This window comes from Vespa mandarinia, chromosome 11 (genome assembly GCF_050613455.1).
Source record: "Vespa mandarinia isolate Hongniang chromosome 11, ASM5061345v1, whole genome shotgun sequence".
NCBI lineage: Eukaryota > Metazoa > Arthropoda > Insecta > Hymenoptera > Vespidae > Vespa > Vespa mandarinia.
In genome coordinates this window covers 1,440,001-1,457,500 of record NC_140820.1, presented here as the reverse complement: position 1 = coordinate 1,457,500, position 17,500 = coordinate 1,440,001, and the positions used below count along the sequence as shown (strand labels likewise).

Genomic DNA, 17,500 nt, shown 5'->3' with positions numbered 1-17,500 from the left:
ACGTACGAAGAATATAAGAATAAAATTGCGACTTGATCGACTATTTCTTTTTCATCCACCTATCCTTTTTCTCTCTCTCTCTCTCACTCTCTATTTCTTTCTTTCTAATACGTTTAGAACGAAATCAGAGCGAGAATGAAAATATGTGATTCACGAGTTGTCATGAGACTTTCTAAGATAGTACGTATGTACGTATGTGCATTTACGTATGTATGTGTGCGCCATAGAAAAAGATAGAAACAAAGAGAGAGATAAAGATAGAGATAGAGATAGATAGATATATATATATATAGAGAGAGAGAGAGAATGTGAACGAGAGATGGATAGAGTGAGAAAGAGAGAAACACTTGCCCGTAATAAAATGAAAATTTTGAACGGAGCACGTTTGACGAACGTTCGTCGTTGTCGTCGTCAACGACGACCTCGACGTCGACGTCGACGTAGACGACGGCGTCTTTGACGATGCTGAGAACTGTCAACCACTTCTATCGTGCGGACGACTGCCTGGCAAACGGACGAGGACTGAGTAGACCGGCCGATCGCTCGCGTATCTCCCCTTCCCCACCCCCCTCTCTTCTCTCACATCACCCTCTCTCTCTCTCTCTCTCTCTCTTTTTCTTTTGCTCTAACGTGCTCTCGCACTCCCTCGGTAGCTCCCTTCTTCTTTTCCGCTTCTCTTCTTCTCCCACCCCTTTTTTCATTCTCCCTCTTTCTCTCTCTCTCTCTCTCTCTCTCTCTCTCTTTTCCGTTCTCCTTCCCCCCATCTCGCTCTCTCTCTCTCTCTCTCTCTCTCTCTCTTTCTCACACAGACCCCTCTTCTTCCCTTCGTACTCACTGTGTGCTCTCCATTACTGCGTCTCTTTTTCTCCATGGCACCTTCGCGTAAATCCTCCTCCTCCTCCTCCTCCTCTTCTTCCTCCTCCTTCTTCTACTATTACTTCTACTTCTAGTTCTACTTCTTCTACTTCTTCTACTTCTTCTACTTCTTCTACTTCTTCTACTTCTTCTTCTCCTTCTACCGATTCTTTCGGGAGGAGAATTGCGTGAAGTGTAGAAAGGAGTGGGGAGTATATGTGTCTGTATGTGTATGTGTGTGTGTGTGTGAAAGAGAGAGAGAAAGAGACAAGGAGGGAGGGAGGGAGAGAGAGAGAGAGAGAGAGAGAGAGATAAAACACGAGGTCGGAAAACACGGAAATCCCAATCGACTAACTCTAAATGTCCTTTAGAGTTCCACGAATTCTTTCATCCGTGCATCTATGCATCTATGCACATATGCATTTATTCGTACGTGTGTGTCTCTTTACTTATGCACGAACATTTATGGATTTTATTTAATAGCTTGAATATTCTCAACATTTTATAATAATATTTCACGTATATCCATCTGCATATATTTTCATTTATTTATTTATTTATTTATTTATTTATTTATTTATTTAGTTGAAAAATTGTTAACGTACTGTTATAATGTACATGGACATCAAGTGATTCGAACGTCACGAGAGTAACCTATTCGTGAATGGCGGACTTACGTCGTGTGATAAAGAGAGATAGAGATATACAGAGAGCGTGAGAGAGAGAGAGAGAGAGAGAGAGAGAGAGAGAGAGAGAGAGAGAACATATGTATATATGTGTTTCGATTATGTAATTTATGCGCAATACGCAGAGCTCTAAAGCTTATATGTTTGTTCGCTGTTCTACGTATCAAGAAATTTTCGTATATTTACTTACAACGTGCTTTTAAAATTTCATTAAGACGTCGAAGAAAAAATAAAAAATTGAAATAAATTAAAATAAAATAAAATGAAAAAAAAAAAAACAAAGAAAAAGGAAAGAAAGGAGGAAAAAAAAAGATTGAAACGATTTTTAACTAATGCCGATCTAATCGTACGAATGATTCTAATGAATTCTAAATTTTCTTTTGCTTCGACATTTTTTCTTTTCTTCCCTTTTCTTTTCTTTTCTTTTCTTTTCTTTTCTTTTCTTTTCTCTCTCTAAAATGCATAAAATACACGCATAAAATAATCATAAACGTTCATCGTTTTTTAATACATGCTTGAGTTTCAATAATTTTTTAAATGATTTTTTTCACTTGTTAATCGTCTACATTTCTCTCTCTCTCTCTCTCTCTCTCTAATGAATCATTTTAACAATAATAGTCTCCTTATTCGTCCAGAAAACAGGATGAATAACAAACGAATGAATAACGTGATTAAGAAACATGAGACACTCTATCATTCTGTGCGCAATCACTTGTTCAAACGTATGCGTAATGCAAAAAAACGAAACTTCCGTGAATCGTAATCGAACGCGCATGCGTGAAATTGAAAGATCTCTCTTCTCTCTCTCTCTCTCTCTCTCTCTCTCTGTCTATCTATCTATCTATCTATTTATTTATCTATCTCTTTCTCAAAGAGTATGCATTTCCACGAGAGAATTGCATTCGAATGCGGATGATCGATCGAAAAAAGAAAAAAGAAAGAGAGAGAGAGAGAGAGAGAGAGAGAGAGAGAGAGAGAGAGAGAGAGAGAAATAAAAAGGAAGAAAAAAAATAATTAAAAAAGAAAAATGCAGTAAAAAAATAATAAAAGATCTCTTGCACCCGCCCCCCACCACCTTTCGTTTGATCGTTCGACCGTTCAAACAAGATTTCGACTTTGCACCCGAACACGAAAATTTTTCCCAATCGATCTACGTGCGATCGAGTTTCTATTTCTCTTTCCTTTTTTTTTTACTTTTTTTTTTCTTTTTTTTTTTTTTTTTTATTTTATTAATATAAAGTATTCCATTACTTCTTTTATCCTTCTCTTTTTTTTTTCCTTTCTTCCAACTAATCCCCCAGACAAACATAATTTTACGTTTTTCTACGATATCTCGATTCCCATCACTACCATATGTCGACTTTTAACTCTACAGTAATTAGGTAGATAGGTAGGTAGGTAGGTAGGTATGTGATTTTTTCAACATAAATCACGTGCGTTCGCGTCCCTTAAAATTATCGTCAACCTTCGAAGACATTATCCAATCCAATGCATTTCGATAAATTTTTTAATCCTCCTTTAATAACTAATGAGAATATTTTCGATGACAATTTGGAAAAAAGAGAAGGAAAAGAAAGGAAAAGGAAATAAGGAAGAAAAATCATTGAAACGGATAAAAAGCAAGAAGTCGATGGAAATTCGTACAGTAAAACGGAGACGATTTTGATAAGAAAAAGTATAAAAAAAAAAAAAAAAAAAAGAAAAAATAGATAAAAGAAAAAGAATAAGAATAAAAAGAAAAGAGAAAATAACGAAAGAAAATAAATAAAATGGACGATACTTTCGAAAAATGAGAGAGAGAGAGAGAGAGAAAAATGTTCATCGGGAAAATTCATGTAACGAAATGAAATGACAGATAAGAAGAAAGAAAGAAAGAAAATTATATGAAAAGAAGAAAAGAAAAAAAGAAAAAGCAATAAAAAATGGACGATACTTTCGGAGGGAAAATGGAACAAAATTAATAAACAAATAAATAAACAAATAAGAAAAAGAAAAAAGGAAAAATGAAATTGCCCGACAAGAGGATAAAGAAAAACGAAACAGAAAGAAAATGGATTATACTGGCGATCGAGTGATTCGAATTTTATTTCGTCCAGTTGAAAAAAAATTCTAACATACATATTGTGCTCGTTATCATTGTTATTATTGTTGTTGCGTTAACGCAAAAAGAAAAAAAAAAAAAGAAGGGAGTGAGAAGTAAAAAAGAAAAAAAAAAAAAAAAGAAAAATACAGCAAGAAAAATAAGAAAACACGCGATCCATAGGATTACAAAAAACAACGTCGAATAATAGGAAAATTTGATGATCGAAAAGATTCAAAGGAGAATGGAAATAGTGAAGGGTGAAACAGAAATTCGAAAATAAATAAAATAAATAGCGATCTTAACGCAATAGAATGCGTTTAACATGTTAAAGGGGAGTGATGGGTGCAGGGGTTCAAAGGTCGTATATGTAAGTATATTTATATCGTAGAAGTGTCACGTGACGCGTGAGAAATGTAATGACGAACAAGAAAAGAAAAAAAAAGAAAAAAGAAAAAAGAAAAAGAAAAATCAACGAATGAAAGAGAAAGAGAGAGAGAGAGAGAGAGAGAGAGAGAGAGAGAGAGAGAGAACATAGATTCTCGTGGATGACACGTCGAGTCGATATCGTTCTTCGATGTTTCGTCGTCATCGTCTATGTCTATGTCTATATCGATATCGATGTCGATGCCGGGGCAACGAATTCGTCGAGAAAATTTTTTTCCATTCGAAAGGAGGAGGATCGAACGATGAAAAAAAAAGAAAAAAAAGAGACGAAAGAACAAAACAAAGAATTAAAAAGAGAATTGAAAAAAAGGAAAACAAAAAGAAAATGAAAAGAGGAGAAAAAGAATTTTAAAAAAAAAGAAAAGAAAAAAAAAACAGAAGAAGAAATATAAAAAGTGGCAAAAAATTTCGAAAAAAAAATTGCGAAAAATAATACGAAGTAAAATTGAGATGGACATATATATATATATATATATAGAAATAAAAAGAGAGAGAAAGATATATATATATATATATATATATATATATAGAGAGAGAGAGAGAGAGAGAGAGAGAGAGAGAGAAAGAACGATGGCACTCACTCTGACGTAACACGAAGCAACGAACGCGAGAGCACACGCGCTTCCCATCTACCGACACGAGAATCCACCGCGAACTACGAAATATCCTCTTGGAGTTTTTCCGCAAGGGGAAGCAACGCGATAGCAGCGCCGCCCTATCCACAACTCTGCGTACTTCTTTTACCGTCTCCACTTCTCTTTCTCTATCTCTTTCCCCCTCTCTCTCTCTCTCACTCTCTCTCTCTCTCTCTCTCTCTCTCTTTTTAGAAAATGGCTGTGCGTGCGCTGTTTGTCGTCTCTATAGCCTTGCGCGCCACCGTTCTCTCGCCAACAATCATTATTATATATATATTATATGTATATATATGTGTGTGTGTGTGTGTGTGTGTGTGTGTGTGTGTGCGTGCGTGTGTGTGTGTATGTGTGTATCTATCCATCCATCTATATGTGTATGTACATATATGCGTGTATATGTAGGGATATGTATATATGAACAAAATAGAAATTAAAGGAAATATTAAAAAAAAAAAAAAAAAAAAAAAAAAAAAAAATGAAAAGAAACACAAGGGAAATTTTTCATCGACTTCACTTTTCCTTTTTTTTTCTTTTGCTTACTTCCTCCTCCTTTTCCTTTCCCCCCCATCCCCCCCGCCGCGCCCCTTACGTCCAACTCATATCACAATCTCGATTTCTCTTTTTAAAAATGTGACAGAACATTTTTACGAGGAGATCGAACATAGAATGGGATGGAGGGAAGTAAGGAGGGGAGGGACGAGAAGTGGGAGGAGAAGGAGGGGGGAAAAAAGAAAGAGAGAGAGAGAGATAGAATAGAAAAATAGGATGATAAAATTGAATCGTCCAACAAAGTACAATTCTCTATTTTCTCTTTTCGATTGATCTTAAATCGTCATGAGAAATTATTGAATTGTAAGTTACTCATTTACTAACTTATCCATTTTCTTATTTACTTGTTTACTTACTTACTTACGTACGATAGGAAGAAAAAGGAGGAACGCGAACGAGTTCTTCTTAAAAAGATAGTCACGAATCGTGTGGGTCAATGAAATACGGTGATTTGCGTAAAGTCAATGCCGAGAGAGTTGAGCTGAGAATTTCGTCTATACTAAAACGATATGCCGATTCGAAATCTCATGAATTATGAAATAGGAATCGTGTTCTAGCGAAACAGATGTTTTTATGTCCTAGCGTGTGTGAGCGTGAGCTTAACATACATACATACATACATACATACATACATACATTAAATTACATTACATTACATTACATTACATTACATTACATTACATTATATGCATACATAAATACATAAATACATATAGCGTGATATATTGTACTGTTATTAGTTATTAAATTTCTTTAAACGATTTTAATACGATGGATAATTCGTCGATTGAAATCAAATTACAAGAATGTACGAAATATTGTTCGAAGTAATAAAGAAAAAAAGAAGAAAAAAGAAAAAGAAAAAGAAAAAAAAGAGAGAGAAAAGAAAATTATGTCAAGATCGTTAAAAGGAAAATATTATCGTAGTTCAAATATTATGAATTAAATTATATACGAGTGAGAAAAATTTCATCGTATCGAGAAAGATGCGATGGAATTGAGGATATCGATGGAGGAGAAGGGGAAGTGGCTGGATGGAAATTGCTGAAAGGATTGTAAAGACGAATGAAAGAAAACAAATTATTGAATCGATTATATTGTACTATAACGTAGAACGGAAAGAGAGAAAGAGATAGATAGATAGATAGATAGATAGATAGATAGATAGATAGATAGATAGATGGATGGATAAATAGATAAATAGATAGATCCGTTTGAAGTCAACTCCTATCGCATATATTTATATGTAGCCCGTTATGTATCTATTATAGTACTATGTATTACGTCGCACGCAATAAACGAACGATTATAACTATTTATCGGTTTAATGGGTGTTGTTGTTGTCATTGTTGTTGTTATTGTTGTTGTTGTTGTTGTTGTTCCGCGATTCTCTTAAAGCTTTAACATTAGTTTGAAACGCACGTGCGGAGATGTTAACTCGCGTAATGTTCACGTGATATTGTAAAGGAATACACCGACATAATTGTTCGCTCCCTTCTAATGGCCAATGGCCATTTTGTCGGTTCTTCTTCTAACGTTTTAATTGCCATCGATCTAAAACGATTTCTACCATTGACTAATCTTCGATTCGATATATAAAATTCTTACTGATTATTTATTTATTTTTTTTTCTTTTTTCCTTTTCCCTTTTCTTCCTCTTTTTTTCTTTGTTTTCTTCTTCTTCCTTTCTTCTTTTTTTTTTCCCTTCGTAAATATCAGATTGATAACTTTGATAGTAAGTAATTATAAAGAAGCTCGTTTACGTAGAAATTAAAAATCTCGATTGTAATGATGATGATGATGATGATTATAATTATGATAATGATGATGATGATGATGATGATGATGATGATTATGATGATGGTGATGATTAATATACGTTAATGAATCCATGCCGTATAGATATAAATTATTATCGATCTATGGTTTTATATTTTCCCATAAGGATTATTTTTTACTATAAATATATATATATATGTATATAAATATCATAGAATATAATTTAAATATATATATATATATATATACATATAAAATATAATTTAAAAATAGAATATAATTATAGTTCATAATTCGTTCGTGGAAAATTTTATGTTAAAAGAAAAAAAGAAAAAAAAGAAAAAAGAATAAATTATAAGAATATATATGAAATGATTGGGCATTAAGATACGTCTACATTCGAATGATAAAAATTAGACGAACAACAAACAATAAGATTTAAAAAGAAGTTTCATCGAACGTAAAGAGACTTGGTACATAATAAGTAAACGAGCCGCGTCACTCTGGCACCGTCGTCGTCTCCTTCTTATTCTCGAAATATCGCAGACGTATAAAATCGTCATGGCGACGACGAGCGCCGTCGCGCGTTAAAATAGAAAATAGAATTAGATATATACGAATCGAGAGAGAGAGAGAGAGAGAGAGAGAGAGAGAGAAAGATACGACGCCGGTAAAGTCGGCCTAGAATTTAATCGAACGTGGCCCGTCGTCGCGACATCGTTTTCTAAGCCGTCGAGACAATTTTCGAACGTAATAATTTTCTATCTTTGAAATTCGAACCAAAAGAACGAAAGAAAAAAAGAAAAAGAAAAAAAAGAAAAAAGGAAAGAAAGAATTTATGAAAGATAAAGAAAAGAGGAGAAAAAGAGAGAGAGAGAGAGAGAGAGAGAGAGAGAGGGAGAGAGGGAGGGAGGGGACAAGTTATCTCGTAAAAAAATATCAGATAATTACACCCTTAAGATATTTTTATATCGTGCAATCTCTCTCTCTCTCTCTTTCTCTCTCTCTCTCTTTCCTTATATATATATATATATATATATATATATATATATATATATATATATATATCTTGATAGAAATGAAAAAGAAGAAGTAGTAAAAGTAGAAGTAGAAAAAATAGAAGAAGAAGAAGAAGAAGTCTCGTAATCCTAGTAAACTTCCTCCTTTTTTTTCATTTCGTTTTTTTCCATCCACCTTTACGTTTTCTCTTCTCTTCTTTCTTTATCTCTCTTTCATTTTCTTTTTCATTTCGCCATGATCTCTCGTTAAAACTCGCCACGAAAATTTCCAAGGTATCTAATTAAGCGATGAATAATGCACGATGCATCGACGCTACGATTAAAACCAACCACTACTCCCTTTCTCTCTCTCTCTCTCTCTCTCTCTCTCTCTCTCTCTCTCTCTCTCTTACTCAATCCCAATCCCAATCTCTATCTCTATCCATCTCTTTCTTTCTCTTTCATAGCAAATAAGATGTCTAACACCATAACAACGGAGAGATGTAGGTCCCTCAGTCCGCGCACCTCATCTCACCACACCTCACCTCACCTCACCTTAGCTATCTCTAACCCCTTTACTACTACCATCTAACCGCCCTCGAGCCCCGCCCCTGCCCCACCCCCTTCAACACGGTAGTTAGACTTCCTCGAATGTGCAAGACCCGGCATCCTGCCGATAAACTATTGACCGTATCATAAAGTATTCTACGTCTTAGGAAATAACCTAAGAGAAAGGGACAATAGTTGACTGACCGTGACTTCTTCTTCTTATTCTTTTTCTTCCTCCCTCCCTTCCGCCCTTCTACTCTCCTACTCTTCTACTTCTTATCTTCGTCTTTAGTTTGTGAGAACAGAACGGAGCGAGTAAACGCGAGTACTATATTACTACTACTACTACTACTACTACTACTACTACTACTACTACTACTACTACTACTACTACTACTACTACTACTACTACTACTACTACTACTACTACTACTCTACTACTACTCTACTACTACTACTACTACTACTACTACTACTATTAGGCGTCGCTCGTAAAGAAAAGAAAAAAAAAAGAAAGAGAAAGAAAAAAAATGAAAGAAAAAAACCACCAGGTCGGTCGCTTGCTCTTTCTCTCACTCTCACACACATACTCTCTTTCTCTCTTTCTCTTTCTCTCTCTCTCTCTTTCTCTTTCTCTTTCTCTTTCTATCTATCTCTTTCTCTCTACCTACTGCTAGTAAGAGCCCGTGTTGGTGGTTTCATTCATAAAGTCACGCGTTTCGCGAGCGGACGCGCTCGCGCTCGGCATGCCGGTTCTAACGAAGGGAAACGCATCTAATCTAACAGTTACTATGCCTATGTATATATATATATATATATATATATATATATATATATTTTAGATTTGATTTATTATTTATATAACTAATGGTATCTATATATGTATCTATATATGTATCTATAAAATTAATTAGAATCGATTGGATATTATTCATTTAATATAATAAAACAGTGTATATAAAAATGATTCATGATCTTTGGAAATATCGATATTATATATAATTATTTTGTAATTTTTTTTCTATTTTTCATTTTAATTATTTTATATTCGTTTTTCATTTATTTATATATATATATATATATATATATATATATATATATGTATATATGTATGTACGTATGTATGTAATTTATTATATGTGCATAAATGTATATTTATGCATATATCTAAAATAAATCGATAAAATCATAATTCCGAATAGATATTTACGAAATTAATATATTTCATATAAGTTAAGTCGAAAATTAAAAATTTTAAATATATATAATATATATATCTGTTCTATATATTTTTTATATTTATCGAACATTTTAATGACTCCATTGTGCGATCTATAAAACGATTGCTTTGAAAGTATACGTATATATATATATATTTCTCTTCGTCCGAGTAGAAATATATTATACGCATTTCTAGATACGTATGTGTTAGTTTAACTCTTGGAGACTTGAGAACGTTAAAAGCTGCTGAGGGAACGCCCTCCATGACTTCCGTTCGGGATAACGTACGCTTTCGAGCTTCGAACTTTTCTTTTTTCTTTACTTTTTTTTTTTTTTTTTTCTTTTTTTTTCACTTAATGCACTTGCGAAATAAATACATAGACACATTCTCGATATTTTCGAAGACTGTCCTAAAACCCTTGTACGTTTTCTTTTCGTTTTCTTTTTTCTTCTTCTTTTTTTTTCTATTTTTTTTTTTTTTTTAGATTTTCCCTAATTAAATAGAAAAACATAAAATAGATTATAATTAATCTTTCCAATAGATCGATATCGCAATTAATTCTAATAGATAAATATTAATAATTAATAATCGATCAATAAATAATATTATTTATGTATATATATATATATATATATATATATATATATATAAAATGAGTATACTTAGCATTCGACATATCCAAAGATTATGAATCATTTTTTACATACGTTTCGTTATATCGAATAAATGTATATCTAATCGATACTAATACATTTCGCAGTCAATCGATAGAAGTAATAAATCGAATTTAATTGAACGCAGTATGAAATAAATGTAATCAATATAATAATTAATTAAACGAATCGAATCGAGCAATAAAATAATTAAAGAAAAAGTAAAAGAAAAAACAAACAAAAAATTCTCTATATTTTAAACGGAATTTTATCGAAAAAGAATTCCCTCCCTCTCTCTCTCTATAATTACAACATGCTTAGAGATCTTCTTCTTCTTTTTTTTTTTTGAATTTAATTTTATCCTCAATATTTCTTTACTCGTAAAATAAATCGAAACATTTTTTTTAAGTTTTTTGAAATTTAATTTTAGGAAATAAAAAGAAAGAAAGAAAAAAAAAAGATATATATATATATATATATATATATATATATATATATATATTTGAAAAAGATAATAATCGTAAATACACAGAGAAACACGACGGAAGTACGCGGGTGCTCTTAAAGAAACGTTACGAGCACTCTTGGATCTTGCTTTTCAAAGTGCGCTGACCCTTCGAAGCTTGGGCGGAACTCCTTCGCTTCCGGTGCTGTTCCGCCGTTGCTATTTCTATATATAAAGCTACACGCACTTGTCGGTATAAAAGCGTATTCGAGTGTATGCGAGCGCATTTGCTTGTATTCGTTAACTCGAGCACTCTCTTAAATCTATATATATATATATATATATATATATATATATGTAAGCGCGTATTACGTATAGATATCTAATGTTGCTGAAAGAAAGGAATTAGATAATAATATATCGACTTATTGATATGTCTGTCCTATATAAATATATAAATAATTTATAATGATAATACAATTAAATGTTCGATTAAATAATTTCAATCGTTTAAACAATTCATATATTTATGTATATACATTGTGAACTTTCGAGAATTATCGTAAATTTGTATATATATATATATATATATTTGTATGTGTATGTGTGTGTGGATGTGGATGTGTGCATTGTTACGTATGTGTATATACGCATTGTTACGTATAGATTTTTAACGTAGCTAAAAGAAACGAATTAGATAATAATATATCAACTTATAGATATATCCATTTTATAAATGAATAAATAAATATAAATAAGAAATATCAATGAATATATTAAAATTGAAGATAGATATGACCCAAAGAAAAAAAAAAAAAAAAAAAAGGAAAGAAAAGAAAAAAAAGAGAAAGGAAAAAAGAAAAATAGAAAGATAAAATGTAAGAAGATATGTTAAAGGAGGAGTGAAAAATTAAAAAGAAAAGAAAAGAAAAGAAAAGAAAAGAAAAACAAGATAAAGAAAAAAATATCTCTGCCAGGCTCGTACTAATAATCTGTGAGATATTATATTGTACAACTAAAAAGGGTTTGGGGGTGGGTCGATGAACTCTTTAAGAAAAAAAAAAGAAAAAAAAAAAAAAAAAAAAATAGAATGTAACGGAGAGGGAAGCTTTGAAAGTAAATAATTTCCATCTCACGTCTTTTTGTCTACATAAAGTAAGAAATAAATACACGTCCGAAGAGTTTAAAGATATTTTTCATGAAATAAAACGTCCAATGTTTTATATATAATAAATAATACAAAGTCATATATAAAACGTACACACACACACACACACATATATATATATATATATATATATATATATATATGTATATGTAATGTATACGTAAAAAGTAAAGAGATATTCTTGTTTAGTTAATTATTAAAATTAATTTATTAATAGATGCATTTATGTATGTAACCTCGATGAATTATTTCAATGAAATATTTAAATCTAATTCTACTTAGATATGTATTATAATATACGTACGATGTGTATCTGTCGACGACCTATACGAGACTGATCTCTTAACGTTATAAAGGTTATACGTGTCTCCGTTTTTATATTACCTACGTAATACTCGACCTATGTCGAGTATAAAATTGTAAACATTATAATAACAATAATGAAACGAGAATACCGGTCACCGGAGTTGTTTATATTATCGCGTAATTATACACGTACGTACGTACGAACGTACGTACATATGTTATCTACTATTTTAATATCTAAATAATACGTCGAATTAAATGAACGATACATTCGAGCATGATATCCAAAGTTTTGTAATTTTTTTTCTTTTTTTACTTAATTTGAAAGATTAATTACTTTTATTATTATTATTATTATTTTCTTTTTTTTTTCTATTCTAATTAATAATACAAATTGGAAAAAGAAAATTCATTTCATTTATTACTCAAACACGATCGGGACGAGAAGCAATTTTGTTGGCAAAAGACAAAAAGATAAATCGATTATATGTGTGTGTGTATATATATATATATATATATATATATATATATATATATATTCCTAGAATTTTCACGTCGTACTATTGTTATTATTATTATTATTATTTTTCGTTATTAGAAGGACAATAACAAGATTAATTGCATTGTTAAGGAAATCATGAAAAATGGATTGTTTCGATTAAATTTTAAGATCATTCTGATGCAATTGAGCTTTCTCTTTAGGTTCGTCTGTGTGTATCAATAAAAAAAAAATATATATATATATGTGTGTGTGTGTGTATGTGTGTGTATGAGAGTGTGCGTGTCATTTAATGAATCATCAACTTACTTTAACAAACAGAAGAAATAAGACAACGTCGATAGGTAGACAGTGAGAGGATGTAAAATCGAATCCTTCAATCTTCGTAATTTTTCCATTGGTCCTTTCAAAGATAGATATGTAGATAAGATACATTTTGAAGAATGTAGATCGTTCTTTATCAATTCAGTCAGCAGCTTCCTACGACTTCCGGTAATCGTGGTTGAAAGGTCAACGATTATTAGTCGTCGGTCTTCTTGTCGGAAGTTCGTTGCCACGTGGAAACGATCGGTTAGAGATATGCGAGCAAAGTTAAAAGGTCGTGGAACACGTTTTTACGTTGATATATGTATATGTGTGTGTGTGTGTGTGTGTGTTTGTATGTATGTATATATGTATAAAAATTTTATGTATAAAAGAAGAAAAAAAGAAAATAAAAAAAAAAAAAGACAAATATATATATATATATACATGCATGGACATTTTTTTATGTATGTAAATATTTTTATGTATATATATATATATATATATATATATATATATATATATAAATGTTAGTGTATATATATGTATATTTTTTTTTTGATAGGAAATTTTGTCGTATGATCGATTGAAATTGATCATTTTAACAAAAAAATATTTCTATCTCGTAATTTTCTTTTCTCTCTCTCTCTCTCTCTCTCTTTCTTTCTTTCTTTCAATCTTTTTTCTTTTTCTTTTTTTTTTTGTTTCTAATCTCGACAATGGAAATTCACCTGTAACTGATGATACAAGACTACGTGATAATAATAATAATAATAATAATAATAATAATAATAATAATAATAATAATAATAATAATAATAATAATAATTTCAAAAAAATTATATATAAATACGTATGATAATAATAAAAATAATAAAAATTGAAATATTAAATTTAGGCCGGAATAATTTTATTAATGTTAATAAAATCGCGTTCAAGAAATATCTATTATCCTTGTCGTATGAATTAATGTAGTTGTATTGAAAAGTTTAAATCACACACGGTATATTATTTTCGAAAATATACACACGAGCGCGCAAGAGAGAGAGAGAGAGAGAGAGAGAGAGAGAGAGAGAGAGAGAGAGAGAGAGAGAGAGAGCGATAGAGCGAGAGAGAGAGAGAGAGAGAATGTCTGTTAACGAGCAAAAAAGGAGAAAGAAAAGAAAAGATGGAGAAAAAAAGAATGAAAAAAAGAAAAAGGAAAAACGATGTTAAAAAGCGTAAAGGGTGTAAGAGTTTCCAACTAGAGAGAGAGAGAGAGAGAGAGAGAGAGAGAGAGAGAGAGAGAGAGAGAGAGAGAGAGAGAGAGGAGATCTAACACTGATCTTTCCTCGAAAAGATATACCGAGAGACTGCTTATTACATAACGAGTAAACGTGTCGTATTGAAGACGAGCAACGATGGAAAGAGGGGAGGAGAAGATTTGTTGAAAGAACCAGATGTTGAAAAGGGAGGGAGAAAGAAAGGAAGAGAAAAAAAAACAAAGATAGAGAAAGAGAGAGAGAGAGAGAGAGAGAGAGAGAAAGAGAGAGAGAGAGAGAGAAAGAGAAAGATATTTAGAATAATAAATAAAAAGATATGTAAATATTTTGAAAAATAAATAGAAAAATTAGATATTTAAAAAAATAGAATATATATATATATATATATATATATATATATATATATATATGTGAGTATATATATAATTCAAGTCAATGATATCCTGAATGATTATTAATTGTTGAATTTATTCGTACGTTAGATATCAAAAAAAAAAAAAAAAAAAAGAAGGAAAAAAAGAAAAAAAATTCAAAAACAAAACACACACACATACACATATATATCTTAAATTCGAGTTATTTAAAAAAGAAAGAAAAAATGCTTCTATACAATAAGAAATTCGTAGTGTTCGTTATCGAATACAATTGCGATAAAATGATTTAAGTAAAGACCGGATATGATTCTCTTTTCTTTCTCTCTCTCTCTCTCTCTCTCTCTCTCTCTATCCAGAAATCCCAAACGTAACCCAGAAAACTCAGAAATCGATTGATGATGGTAGTGATAGTAGTGGTGGTGGTGGTGGTGGTGGTGGTAGTGGTACTTACACGTTATATAGTTAAAACGATGATAACGAGTAAAGTAATAGTCGTGTTACGTGGGATTAGGAATTCGATGAGTTTATCGGCCGTGACGATACGCTTACACGATAGTACGTACTTACGTACTTACATATATACACGAGTAAAGCGATGCAGGATAGTCCACTTATCTTTAAGTTAAGTGGTACCACCACTACCACCACCACCACCACCACCACTATCACCATCACCAACCACCACCATCACCACCACCACTACCATCACCACCACCATCACCCTTACCCCTACCCCCGTCTATCTACTTACCACCATCCCTCCCCTTCCCTCCTCCCCTACTCCACCATTAGCAAGAAAATTGTTGGAGAAACTCGTACAAGTTATTTGCCCAACGGCAATTGGTTAGTAAAAGAGCGTTTGTCTAATGGCGCGCTTGTCGTATAACGTCACAACGAGTTATTATCAACGTATGTACGTTGACCTTGAAAGATTTATCTGAAACTTTTGTTACGTCGTTTTACAAAGACTCTCGTGACTAATATTAAAAAATATATAGATACGTACGTACGTACGTATGTACACGTACCTGATTTTTACACGTATACGTATGCGATAATAAATGTAAATAATTGATTCGAAATGATCGCAAATAAAATTTATCTCTTTGATTGTTCATTTAACGAAAATTTTCTAAAGAAAATTTGTATTATTAAATGCGTGTTAGACGAAACGTACGATCGTACTTTTTTCTTTTTTCTTCTTTTTTTTTTTTTTTTTTGGTTCGACGATCTTAGAATAATAAAAAGTCGACCTATCCTACGATTTCACAATGAGATAGATAGATAGATAGATAGATAGATAGATAGAGAGAGAAAAAGAGAGAAAGAGAGAGAGACATCGTACTCGTTTTAATAAACGTTCCATATATCCACTCTGAGCCCTTTTACCGTAGGTTTATAAGCCCTAAAAGAAACAATAAAACTACGACTTATTGTTGGCAACATATGTACGTGTTTCACACATACACACATATATATATATATATATATATATATATATATATACGTATGTATGTATGTACGTACGTACGTACGTAATTCTAACGCATTGATCGAATTGTGTTAGATCAAGCCATTTTATTATCTATCAAAGATCGCGACACGATGTTTAACTTTTAACAATAACAACGACGTTTCGTGGAATGAACGAAGGAAAAAAGAAATGAAAAAATACGAAAAGAAAGAAAATACGAAGATACGAGGAATTCTAATAAATGAAAAAAAAAAAATAATAATAATAATAATAATAAAAAGGAGGAGGAAGAAGAAGAAGAAAAAACATTGAGAGAGACAAACAGAGAAAGAGAGAGAGAGAGAGAGAGAGAGAGAAAGAGAAAGAGAAAGAGAGATAAGAAAGTAGATCTAAGGACACTAGAAAAACACTCTTGTTGACCTTGTCATCGAGAACATACATTCATACATATATAAACATATACACTTAGTTACGTACATTCGAACGACGTGTAGGACGTACATAAATAATAAAGTAACACACTTGGCATTCGCGTTCGTTCCTCGTAAGAGGAAAGATCAAATACTCCTTTCTCTCTCTCTCTCTCTCTCTCTCTCTCTCTCTCTCTCTTTCTCTCCCTCATCTATTCAACCAACGGACAATTCTCTAACATCCATTCTAATTTTATTGTTTAATACTTATAATTAATTCGATTAAAAGTCGAACCGTATTATTTCGGATAAAAGTTGACGTGAACGATCGCGAAAAGAGAAAGAGACTGTGAAAGAGAAAGAGAGAAGAGAGAAGAGGAAAAAGAAGAAGAAAGAAAAAAAATTAGTGACAGAACTGACTCAACCAGACAAACAGACAGACAGACAGATAGACAGACAAACAGACAGACAGACAGACAGACAGACAGATAGACGAATGGATGGATGGACAGAGAGAATGTATGTACGTACGTAGGTATGTATGTATGTGCAAGAAAGAAAGAGATAGAACGAGTTCATCGGCCGTACTACAAACGATCACCTTTCCCCCCCCCACCATCCCACCCCCCGACGATCTGGCGTCGCGACGCGGATTCTCGGTCGAGGGTAAGTTACTACTTACTAATAAACTCACTAATATTACTATTTTTACTATTACTGTTACTATTATTATTACTACTATTATTACTATTACTATGACTTAGAACGTTATTACCATTTACTACTATCACTGCTGCTACTACTAC

The 17,500-nt window shown here is 31.9% G+C and overlaps 1 long non-coding RNA gene across 8 annotated transcripts in view; it reads right to left on the bottom strand.

The window, feature by feature from the left end:
• The window catches only part of LOC118441177 (uncharacterized), a 65,478-nt gene extending 52,012 nt beyond the window's left edge, over nt 1-13,466 (bottom strand). For 5 of the 8 annotated variants that reach the window (XR_004838024.2, XR_014982727.1, XR_014982725.1 and 2 more), the window contains exon 1: nt 1-503. This exon is cut by the window's left edge and continues 157 nt beyond it. This is a non-coding gene — a long non-coding RNA (uncharacterized LOC118441177). Of the gene's footprint in view, nt 504-4,649; nt 4,711-13,180 lie in introns of those variants that run through there. The other 3 variants (XR_014982724.1, XR_014982729.1, XR_014982728.1) reach the window with 3 other exon arrangements.
• Nucleotides 13,467-17,500: the final 4,034 nt, after the last annotated feature.